Source organism: Chiloscyllium plagiosum, unplaced genomic scaffold (genome assembly GCF_037043375.1).
Source record: "Chiloscyllium plagiosum isolate Xiang-an unplaced genomic scaffold, Cpla_swu_hap1 HiC_scaffold_50, whole genome shotgun sequence".
NCBI classification, from domain to species: domain Eukaryota; kingdom Metazoa; phylum Chordata; class Chondrichthyes; order Orectolobiformes; family Hemiscylliidae; genus Chiloscyllium; species Chiloscyllium plagiosum.
Genome location: NW_028270188.1, coordinates 28,268,819 through 28,280,998, shown reverse-complemented (window position 1 = coordinate 28,280,998; position 12,180 = coordinate 28,268,819).

Here is a 12,180-nt window from a genome sequence, read left to right as displayed (position 1 = left end):
CAGGTTTCCACAATTACTGAAATTCTTCTGAAGTCATTTCCTATGATTATTACATTTTCGAATTTGTTATGTTAAACATCATTGTGTCACTTTCCCATTCTTTGGTGCTTGTATCTGAAATAAAAATACTTTGCAACATTTCTATAAATTTCCTGGTCCTGACCAGATATATTCAGGAACACTGCAGGACGACAAAGAACGAATTGCCGGAGCCCTGGCTGATATTTTTGCATCATCGCTGGCCAACGGGCGAAGTCACGAAGGACTGGAGGACAGCGAATGCTGTGTCCTTACTCAAGAAGGGTTACAAAGAAAAACGTGGGAACTATAGACCACGAAACGTAAAATCTGTTGTAGGTAACTTACTTGAATAGGTTCTGAGAGATAAGATATACATGCATTTTGAAAGACAGGGTGTGATTAGGAGCAAGATTAGAGTGGTGCTAGAAAAGCACAGCAGGTCAAGCAGCATCCGAGGAACAGGAAGATCAACGTTTTGGGGAAAAGCCCACCATCAAACCCAGCACGGCTTTGTGCATGGGAGATCATGGCTCACAAATTTGTTCGAATTCTTTGATTAAGTGACTGGCAACTTTGAGGAGGGCAGGATGGTGTATGTCGTCTTTATGGATTCCAGTAAGACCTTCAATAAGGTTCCACATGGTACGCTGCTCTGGAAGGTTACATCGCATAAAACTGAGGAGGAGCTGCCAAATTAGAGGCAAAATTGTCTTGATGGTGGGAAGCAGAGTGTAATAGTGGAAGGATGCTTGTCAGCCTGGAAGCCTGTGATTAATGGAAAGCCTCATGGGTTAGTGCTGGGTCCACTACATATTACATATATCTATGGTTTAGATGAGAATGTACAGGCATGATTTGTAAGTTTGAAGACAGCAGTAAAATAGGCAGCAACATGGAGAGTGAGGAAGATTATCAGAAATTTCAGAAAATACAGCAGTAGCTTGATCACCTGGCTGAGAAATGGCAAATGGATTTTAATATAGATCAGTGTAAGTTCTTGCATTTTAGGAAGTCAAATCAAGGTTGGAGTTTCATGGTGAATGGTTGGGTCCGAAGGAGTGTAGTGGAACAGACGGGCCTTGGAATTCATATGCATAGTTCTCTGAAAATTGATTCAGAGGTAGACAGGGCAGTGAAGAAAGCTTTTGGCACGCTGGCTTTCATCAGTGTATATCACTAAGTATGTAAATTAGGGAGTTACGTTACAATTATAAAGGATGCTGGTGAGGCCATACTGGGAGCGTTATGGTCTGCTGTGTTCACTTTGCTATGGGAAGGATGGTATTAAACTGGAAAGAGTGCAGAAGAAATTTACAAGAATGTTGCAAAGGACTCAATGGTCTGAGTTATAGGGAGAGGTTGGACAAGATACAACTTTTTACTTTAGATGTATGAGGCTGAGGGGGAATCTGAGAGAAGTGTATAAGATCATGGAAAGGACGGACAGAGTGAATGCACTCTGTTTTTTTTTCCAGGGTTAGGCAATCACGGACAAGAGGGCATCAGTTTAAGGTCAGAGGGGAAACAATAAAAGGGAACCTGAGGACCAACTGCTTTTCACACAGGGGTGATATGTATATGGAATGATGTGCCAGCGGAAGAGGTTGAGGCGGGAACATTCACAACATTTAAAAGGCATTTGTACAAATACATGGACAGGAAAGGATTAGAAAGATACAGGACAACGGCAGGGAAATGGGGTTAGCGTGGATGGACATTTTGGTCGGAATGGACGTGTTTGGGCCGAAGGGCCTGTCTCCGTGTTGTCTGACTCTATGACTCCAACAAATATTGCTTGGCTCCCACTATATGTTATATTGTACTTTCCCAATTCACTGGAGTGAACTTGACCCTCTAGCCTCCAGGCGACCATGATGTCTAACCAGAACGTTCAAGCATTCTATATTCATGCAGACACCGTGTAAAATGCACCTTATTAACGTCTCTAATCTTTCAAAGCTGATTCAGAGCAAGGTTATTAATTCTTCCTTCTGATCACACAACACCAAACCCAAAATAACCTGCTCTATAGTTTGCTTCACAACATACTCTTCAACCCACCTCACATATCCGTGCAGAATTTATTTTGCACAGCATAAACAGACACTGAGTTAATACAGTTTAGATGCAACTTGAGAACATCCAATAAAACTGCAGTATCCATATTACTTGCATATCTAATTTCCAGAGCATATGATGCTCAGATTTTCTGCAACCGAGAAAGAACACACCAATATTTGCTGCGCCTTGCTATTTGTAAGTTCTACATAAACTGATTCTGTGGAATCTGAGGGACAGGTCTGTGTCATTATTAGTGATAGACTTGGACAGGACATTCGGGGAGGTTCATATCGACGCTGAGATGATCTGACGATATCTCCATCAGTACAGGACAAGCATCAATATCCTCCCCACTCTGTCAGGATAATGGTCACCGAATTCTCTCTGCTCCGTCACCTTCTCTGTATATCTGTTATAGCACCTACCCCCAGAAAATTCTCATGCTCTATCTCCAAATAAGGCTCAGGCACTACCACTCTCACTATTGAATTCAGCAACTTCCTTCCCACACTTTCTCTGTCACCTACTCAATACGCCCACACATTAATAATACAATATGGATTCAAAACTGTCGACTGCCTCATTCCGGACGCCTCACAATTACTCCCAGATCCACCTCCACCAGCACTAACAGCAAGGCCATCCACTCCTGCCCTCACCCCTTCCATCCCTTTCTTCTATTCCAAGAGAAACAGCCTGGAATAGGACGGAAATGGCCAAGCCGGGTGGTGGAGTACCCAATATCCATTCCCTCACCCCTCCCCCACATCCGCCATGTCGGGAGGAACCTAATACAAGATGAAGCGGACTGGGATGCCTCGCGTGAAATTTCTGAAACATCCATGTCCCACTGACCGATTAAGGAGCAGTGCTCAGTGAAAGGCAATTCTCACGACAGTCCTTTAACTCCCACCACCCCCCCCCCCACCCCAAATACAGTTACCTCACTGCACAGAGATGGAGACACAGAAATACACCGAATTATTGGTATCACCCCAATATACGAACAACACAATACATACAAGGGAATAGGCATACACACACGTAAGAACACACGCAGACATATAGAGTCACACACAAATAGACACAAACATCGATGGAAACACACAGGCTGATACACAGAAAGACAAACGTAGATGCACAAATACACAGATGACAAGCAGATGGACAAACATACACACATGTAGACACAGATACAAATTGATAAGTTTTTTTGTTTTATAACGGGATCAAGGATACTTGGGGAAGGCAGGAGAATGAGGTTGAGGAACATATAAGAATTTATTGAAAGGCATATCAGAGTCGATGGGCCGAATGACCTAATTCTGCTCCTTTTATCATGTGGTGCTATGCTAACAGGTATTCTCTTCCTGAGACAGCAGCAGAGGCTGGGTTTGATACATATTCAATTGGAAAGGTTCAGTGGGAATGTGGGACATGTTTGGAGCCCTGAATGGTTTATGTTTATTCATAATTATTCTGTCCTTATATCTGCAAAGAGGTGGTGATTTGAAGTTCAGTTAACAAAGTTTTCAAATAACAGGTCCCACCAAGAAGTAAGGACGTAACTTTCACTTTAGTGTTGTGCTATCTGTGGTGTCCTCATCCTCAGGGAGCAGTTAAGACTCGTATATAGAGTCATAGAGATGTACAGCATGGAAACAGACCTTTCAGTCCAACCCGTCCATGCCGACCAGATATCTCAACCCCCCTGCCGGCAACTGGCCCATACACCTCCTAACCCTTCCAATTCATATACCCATCCCAAATGCCTCTCAAATGTTGCAATTGTACCAGCCTCCACCACTTACTCTGGCAGCTCATTCCATACAAGTACACCCTCTGGGTGAAAAATGTTGCCCCTTGGGTCTCTTTTGTATCTTTCGCCTGTCATCCTAAACCTATGCCCTCTAGTTCTGGACTCCCGGACACCAGGGAAAAGACTTTGCCTATTTACACTATCCATGCCCCTCATAATTTTGTAAACCTCGATAAAGTCACCCCTCAGCCTCCGATGCTCCAGTTAAAAGAGCCCCAGCCTGTTCACCTCTCCCTGTAGCTCAAATCCTCTAACCCTGGTAAAATCTTTGTGAATCTTTTCTGAACTCATTCAAGTTTCACAACATCTTTCCAATAGGAGCGAGACCAGAATTGCACGCAATATTCCAACAATGGCCTCAACAATGTCCTGTACAGCAGCAACACGACCTCCCAACTCCTGTACTCAATACTCTGACCAATAAAAGAAAGCATATCAAACGTCTTCTTCACTATACTATCTACCTGCGACTCCACTTTCAAAGAGCTATGAGCCTACACTCCAAGGTTTCTTTGTTTAGCTACACTCCCTAGGACCTTGCCATTAAGTGCATAAGTCTGCGCTTGACTGATCTTTGTTGGACAGGAGAGTCAATGTTTATTGGGAACAGAAAGGAGACGGATGGACAGACACACTCGGATCAGCCATGAGCATTCTGAATGGTGCAGCCAAATGACCAACTGTTGCCCCTACCCCATGTGTTGTTCCCTCAATCCACCCTCGAGGCTATTACATGGTAGGGGTCCACCCCATTCAATCAGACAGGATCGATACAATGAGACAGGAGGAGACCATTCTGTCACTCTAAGGAATTGCACAGCAATATAGACTGAAGTAATTCAGCCCGTTGAGTACATTACACAGCCCAGCAGGAGGCCATCAACCCGTTGAACGGCTACCCAGGAGCAGGGAACATTGACTCTCCTGTCCAGCAAAGATCAGTCGCTAACAGGAAATCGAGAGTAGAGACAAATGTTTATTTTCAGGCTGCAAAGCTGTAACTGATGGAGTCCCTCAGAGGTCACTGTGGGGTCATCAATGATCAACAATTTGTTTCAAAGAACTGAAAGAAAGAGAGGGAATTGTTTGGAGCTCAATTAGCTCGTACACCAAGATGGTTATTTCATGTGTCATCAAATGAAGAAACAAACAGGGAATGTTAGTGAGCAAACCTTCAGCAGAAATAACACAAGGTATGTTGTCTATTTTAGCATGAAGAATAAAACAATTGTAAACAATGTAAATGCAGAGAGATTGCAGAACTCTGTGATTCAGGCAGTTTCCATGTTCCTGGGACATGAATCATATGAAGTCAGTCTGCAGATGCAGCAAGTGATTTGGAAGGTAAGTGGAATGATGCTGTTTTTGGCAAAAGGTATTAGATTTAATCGCAGGAATGTTTAACTGCATCTGTACAGGGCATTGCTGAGACCACATTTGATGCACTGTGTGCTGTTTTGATCGCCGAAACTAAAATGAAAGGATGTAATTCTTCTCGAAGATTTTCAAAGAGGTTTCCCTTTACTCATTCCTGGAATGCTGGCCTTTTATTATGGGGGATTATCAGTTTCGATCTTAGCTGAGAAATAGTATTGAATCATCCATGACTTTCTGAAGAGTGTATCAACTGAATGCATATTATTTCTTGTCAGGGAGACTAACGCTAGAGAATAAACTTTAAGAAAAAGATGCATTGATATTAACACACATACTATAAAGACACCTACCAATATTTACAACTTACACAGACACATCTAAGCATGTCATCAAATTATAAAGTGGGGACTTTTTTTGCGATTGAAACGAATGCACTTGCATATAATCTATTCTCGGGTTTTCCAGAGAATGTTCCAGAAGAGCACATATGGTCCAGTTTGGTGTTGTGTTGACATTATCGTATGTTTCAACACAGAAAGGGAGAAAAAGTCCCCTGCCTGAGAAGCAGCAGCCTATTGATTTCTCTCTCTTGTGTTGTTCCATCCAATAGCAAAGTGTGAGACCATAAAATCCCTGAGTTAACTTTACCACTTGTGAAGGATTTCTGGTGAGAATTCACTGGAATCACTCCACTGACTGAAACAAATGGAATTTCAGCCAAATTCAACTGTTCCAGAGTGAAATCCCACTACCAGCAGCTTGTGTGAGCAGAATAACTTCAAAGGCAGAATAACTTTTGGGGCACTCTATCATTTTACCATTTGTTATGAGTTCAACTTTCTGTGTCTCACACTTTTTTAGAAAATGGCATACTCTGAGACCTACATCATTGGTCACATCACAAAACTGGTTGCATTTAAGATTGGTGTAACCAGTGGAGGAGAGGGACTGGAAAAGGACGTCGTGACCTTCCAACATTGGTTGAAACACAAATGAGAAATTTTCAAAGGGCTGTTCAAGTGGAAATTCCCTTCCCCAGAAGTTTGTGGTGCCTGGATCCTTGCATTTATTCAAGGTTATATTTGGTGACATTTGACAGACATGTGAATGTCGGAAAATGGTGTACAGACAGAAAAATGCTGCTGAGACCACATTCACATCACCCATGGATTTTATGAGTGGTGGAGTGGTGACAAAGTGTCTAATAGCCCACTCCTGCTGCTCAGTCCTATGTCCTTATGTTCTATTCAGCTCCTCACAGCTCCTGATATTAGCAGATGGAGGTCACCTGCTCCAAATACCTGGTCCACCATAACACAGGATATCATTCAATGATGGATATGGGAGTCATGACAAATGATTTCCAGAGCATAAACAAGTTTCTCCGTTTATAAATGGAAACATACAGTCTGTAACTACTGATCAGTGATTATAATGTCAGTAAACTATGGAGAGAACTTTTCTAGTCTGGAATCTAACAGGAAAATGTGCCTACGATAACACGAGTGATAACGGACAACTAACATGGATATGTTAACAGATAACATGACGTGACACACAATTCAGATGGTTATTCGAGAATCAGAGAGGGCAGGTGAGCGTCATGCTGTTAATGCTATCGATGTCAATCAACTGTGATTAAGTACCATTGGATTTCAATTGCAGTGTGATTAAGATATTGGGGACATGGCTGCTGAGACTGGAGTGAGGGAACATGATATTTCCCAGTCATCAGTAGTGAAACGTTACTCTTTGTAAATCATTTGAAGATCAAATTCCAGTGTACAACTCCAATGAGGAATGAGGAGACCCAATATTAACCATACAACCAGAAGACATTGGAGCGGCAATTTGGCCATTAGGCCCATTGAGCCTGCCCCGCTATTCAATGATGGCTGTTAAGCTTCTCAACTCCATTCTCCCGCTTTCTACCTGTAACCCTTGATCCACTTTACAGTCAATAACCTATCTGTCTCACTCTTCAATGTACTCAATGATCTGGGCTCGACAGCCCTCTGTGGCAGTGAATTCCATAGATTCACTGCTCTCTGGCTGGAGATGTTTCTCTTTATCTCTGTTTGAAAAGGTCTTCTCTTTACTCTGTTCCTTCTGGTACTAGTCTCTCCTACCATTGGATATATTTTACCAAAATCCACTCTGTCCCAGGATATGTATTATTCTGTAAGTTTCAATTAGACCTCCTAACATCTTTCTGAACTCTATCAAATACAGACCCAGAGCCCTCAAATATTCTTCATATGTTAAGCTTTTCATTCCTGGCACCATTCTCGTGAATCTCGTCTGAAAACGCTCCAAGACCAGTACATCCTTCCTGAGATATGGGACCCAAAACTGCGTACAATAATCCAAATGTAGCATGACCAAAGCTTTGTAGAGCCTTAGAAGTACATCCCTGCTTTTATATTTAAGCCTTCTTGAAATAAATTCTATCATTGTATTTGCCTTCCTAACTACTGACAACTTGCAACTTTACCTTTCAAGACTCCTGGACGAGAACGCCTTAGTCTTTGTGCACTTCAGATTTCTGAACTTGCTTGCTATTTATAAAATAGTCTATGCCTCTATTCATCCTGGCAAAATGTTTTTCCAAACTTTTCCACATTGTACTACATCTGCCACTTCTTTGCTCACTCTCCAAACCTGTAAAAATCCTTCAACAGGTGAAAGTGAGGACCGCAGATGCTGGAGATCAGAGTCAAAACGTGTGGTCATAGAAAAGTACAGCCTGTCAGGCAGCATCCGAGGAGCAGGAGATTCGACGTTTCAGGCATAAAGCCTTCGTCAGGAATGTGGGGTGGGCGGAAGGGGCCAGAGAGATAAATGAGAGGGGCTGGTGCTGGGAGGAAGGTAGCTTGGAAGGTGACAGCTAGATGAAGGTGGGTGGTGATATTGTTAGGTCAGAGTGGAAGGTGGAGTGGATAGACGGGAAGGAAGATGGACAGGTAGGACAGTTCAAGACGGCGGTTCTGAGTTGGAAGGTTTGATCTGGGATAAGATGGAGGGAGGGGAGATGAGGAAACTGGTAAAATTGTCCTTGATACCGTGTGTTTGAAGGGTCCAAACGCAGAAGATGATGCGATCTTCCTACAGACGTAGGTGGCTAGAATGTGACAGTCGATGAGGCCACAATCCTGCAAAGCCTTGGCGGAGTCGGAGGGGGAGTTGAAGTATTCAGCCACAGGGCAGTGGGGGTGTCGGGTGTGTGTGTCCGAGAGTGTTCCCTGAACCGTTCTGCAAGTTGACATCCTGTCTCGCCAATGTAGTGGAGACCAGGAGCAATGGACAGACTAGAAGCGGTGTTTGGATGCACAGGATGTTATCTGTCTGATGTGTAAGGATCCTTTGGGGCCTTGAGTGGAGGTGAGGAGGGGAATGTTAGCACAGGTTTCATACCTGTTGTCGTGGCAAGGGAAAGTGCCGGGAGTGGAAGGTGGCTTTTTGGGGTTGCGTGGACCTGATGAGGGAGCTGTGAGGGAATGGTCTCAGCAATATGATGATAGGGGTAGGGAGGGAAGTATATCTCTGGTGGTGGGGTCTGACTGTTAGTGGCAGAAATGGCGTACGATGATGCGTTGTATCCTGAGGTTGGTGGGATGGAAGGCAAGCACCAGAGAGGATCTAACTTGTTGCAGTTGGAAGGGTGAAGTTCAAGGGCGGAGTTTTGGGCAGTTGAGGAGATGCGCTAGAGCACCCTCCTGCAGCCGAACCACCTCTTCAATGCTACCTGTCCCTCTATCTATCTTTGCACTGTTTGAAAGCTTGGCCAGAATGCCGTCATTTCCTTCATATCAATAATGAATGCACAAAGTGAAAAGTTGTGGTCCCAAAACTCAGTCTTGTGGAACATCACTTGTCACTGGCTGCCATCCTGAGAAGGACACTTTAATCCACACTCTCTGCTTTCTGTCAGACAGCCAAGCTTCAACGTCCACCTTGCCTCTAACACCATGGAACCATATCTTTCTCAATAGCCTCATGCATGGCACCTTGTCGAAGGATTCTTGAGGTGCAGATGGATAACATCTATCGGTTCTCCTTGATCAAATCTGCACATTACTCCCACAAAGTATTCTCGCTGGTTTGTCAGGCATGACCTCCCTTGATGAAACCATGCTGACTTTGTCCTATTTTACCAAAGACCTCCAAGTATTCAGAAATCCCATTCTTCACGATGGATTCTATGATGTTACGCACAACCAAGGTTAGGCTAATCAGTGTGCAGTTTTCCATCTTCTGCCTAACTCCCTTATTAAACAGGGTGTCATGTTAGCAATCATACAGCCTCTTGGCCCTTTCTTGATTTTAGTCATTCCTGAAAGATTACCACTTACACTTGCACTAACTCTTCAGCGATCTCCCTTACAAGGCTGGGGTGTAGTCCATCTTGTCCAGGTGAGTTATCCACATTCAGGCCATTCGGTTTTCTAACATGTTCTTCTTGGTGATGGCCACTGTATTTAGGACTGCCCTCTCACTCTCTTCAATTCTTGGGAAATTACTCGTGAAGACTGATGCAAAATTCCTCAGCCATTTCTTTGCTTCCCACTACTGTCTTTCCAGCATCATTTCCCAGTGGTCCGTATTCACATTTACCTCTCTTTTTCACTTTATATATCGAAAGAATTTCTGACAGTTTCCTTTATATTACTGGTTAGCTTGCCCCCATACTTAATCTTCTCCATCATTATTTATTTTTTCTTGCCTTCTGTTGGTCTCAATTCTCCAGTTTCCCACTGCCCTTCACTCTGCTTGCTCTTTTGCATATATACAATCCCTGACTTCCCTTGTCAGCCCTGGTTGCCTCATCCTCCCTGTACCATGCCTCTAATACACAGCATGAATTTCTGCAGTGTCGTTTAAATTATCGTGGAATCTCCAGCCATTGCTGTTACCCTGTCTTTCCTGCTAGACGCCTGTCCCGGTCAATTCTACCCAGCTTCTCCCTTATGTCTCTCCAGTTGCCTTTATTCAGCTGAAATACTGTTAACTCTGATTCTATGTTCTCTCTCAAATTGCAGAATAGATTCAACTATGCTCTGATCACTGCTTCTGAAGTTTTCCTTCACCTTAAGTTCCCTTGTCCATCCTGCGTCATTAAATCCACTGTCATCTGTTCCCGAGTGGGCTCCACCACATGATGCTCCAAAAAGCGATCCCGTAGACATTATTCAAATTCCTTTTCTTGCGATTCACTACCAACCTGGTTTCCCATTACAGTTGCATATTGAAATTCCCCGTGATCACTGTAACTTTGCCTTTCCTACAGATCTTTTCTATCTCTTGGTGTATCTTGTGCCCCAGCTCCTGACTACTCTTTGGAGGCTTGTGCAAGTCTCCAACTGTGATTGTCTTACCTTTGTGGTTCCTCAATTCTACCCACGCAGATTCTACACCATCTGACCTTATTTCCTTTCTTATTGTTGATTTAATTTCATTTCTTGTTAATAAAGTAAACCCACTCCCTCTACAATTTCCATAGGGTATATATCCTTGAATATCCTGATCCCCTTGCAGCCACTTCTCTGTGATGCCCATCACGTCATACCTACCAATTGCAATCTATGCCACAAGCTCTTTTACCCTATTCCTTATACTGCACGCATTCAAATATAACCCTTCAATCTTGTATTAACGGTCCCTCTTCTATTGCCATTTATTTGTCCTGTGTGCTTGAAGTTTGATTGGTTACACTTTCCATACACTCTGTCCTATTTGTGTCTATGCTGGAGATTTTAATAACCTCTCCTGAGCTCTGTACTCTTACCTACTCTTTTCTAATTAAACCCTATAACGGAACTCCCACCCCGCGCACACACACACTCCTAATCAGTTTAAAACTCTGTCTACATCATTGGTTAGGATTCACACGGACTCTGGTCCAAGCACAATTCAGACGAAGACTGTCCCATCGGAACACGTCCTTTCTTCCTCAGTCATAAAACGTGTTTAAAGTTTGTGAGAAGATTTGTAGCTCGGGTGCTCGTTGTTGTGGTTCTGTTCGCCGAGCTGGGAATTTGTGTTGCAGACGTTTCGTCCCCTGTCGAGGTGACATCCTCAGTGCTTGGGAGCCTCCTGTGAAGCGCTTCTGTGATGTTTGCTCCGGCATAGTGGTTGGAATCTGTCGCTTCCAGTTGTCAGTTCCAGCTGTCCGTTGCAGTGGCCCGTGTATTGGGTCCAGGTCGATGTGCTTATTGATTGAATCTGTGGATGAGTGCTATGCCTCTAGGAATTCCCTGGCTATTCTCTGTTTGGCTTGTCCTATAATAGTAGTGTTGTCCCAGTCGATTTCATGTTGCTTGTCATCTGTGTGTGTGCCTACTAAGGATAGCTGGTCTTGTCGTTTCGTGGATAGTTGGTGTTCATGGATGCGGATCGTTAGCTGTCTTCCTGTTTGTCCTATGTAGTGTTTTGTGTAGTCCTTGCATGGGATTTTGTACACTACATTGGTTTTGCTCATGCTGGGTATCTTATCCTTGATTCTGGTGAGTTGTTGTCTGAGAGTGGCTGTTGGTTTGTGTGCTGTTATGAGTCCTAGTGGTCGCAGTAGTCTGGCTGTCAGTTCGGAAATGGTCTTGATGTATGGTAGTGTGGCTCGTCCTTTAGGTTGTGGCATGTCCTCGTTCCATTGTCTTTCCCTTAGGCATTTGTTGATGAAATTGCGCGGGTATCCGTTTTTGGCGAATACATTGTATAAGTGTTCCTCTTCATCTTGTTGCAGTTCTGGTGTACTGCAGCGTGTTGAGGCCCTTTTGAATAGTGTCTCGATGCAACTTCTTTTGTGTGTGTTAGGGTGGTTGCTTTCGTAGTTCAGGACTTGGTCTGTATGTGTGGGCCTTTCCTGTATACCTTTGTGGTGAATTCTCCGTTAGGTGTTCTCTGTA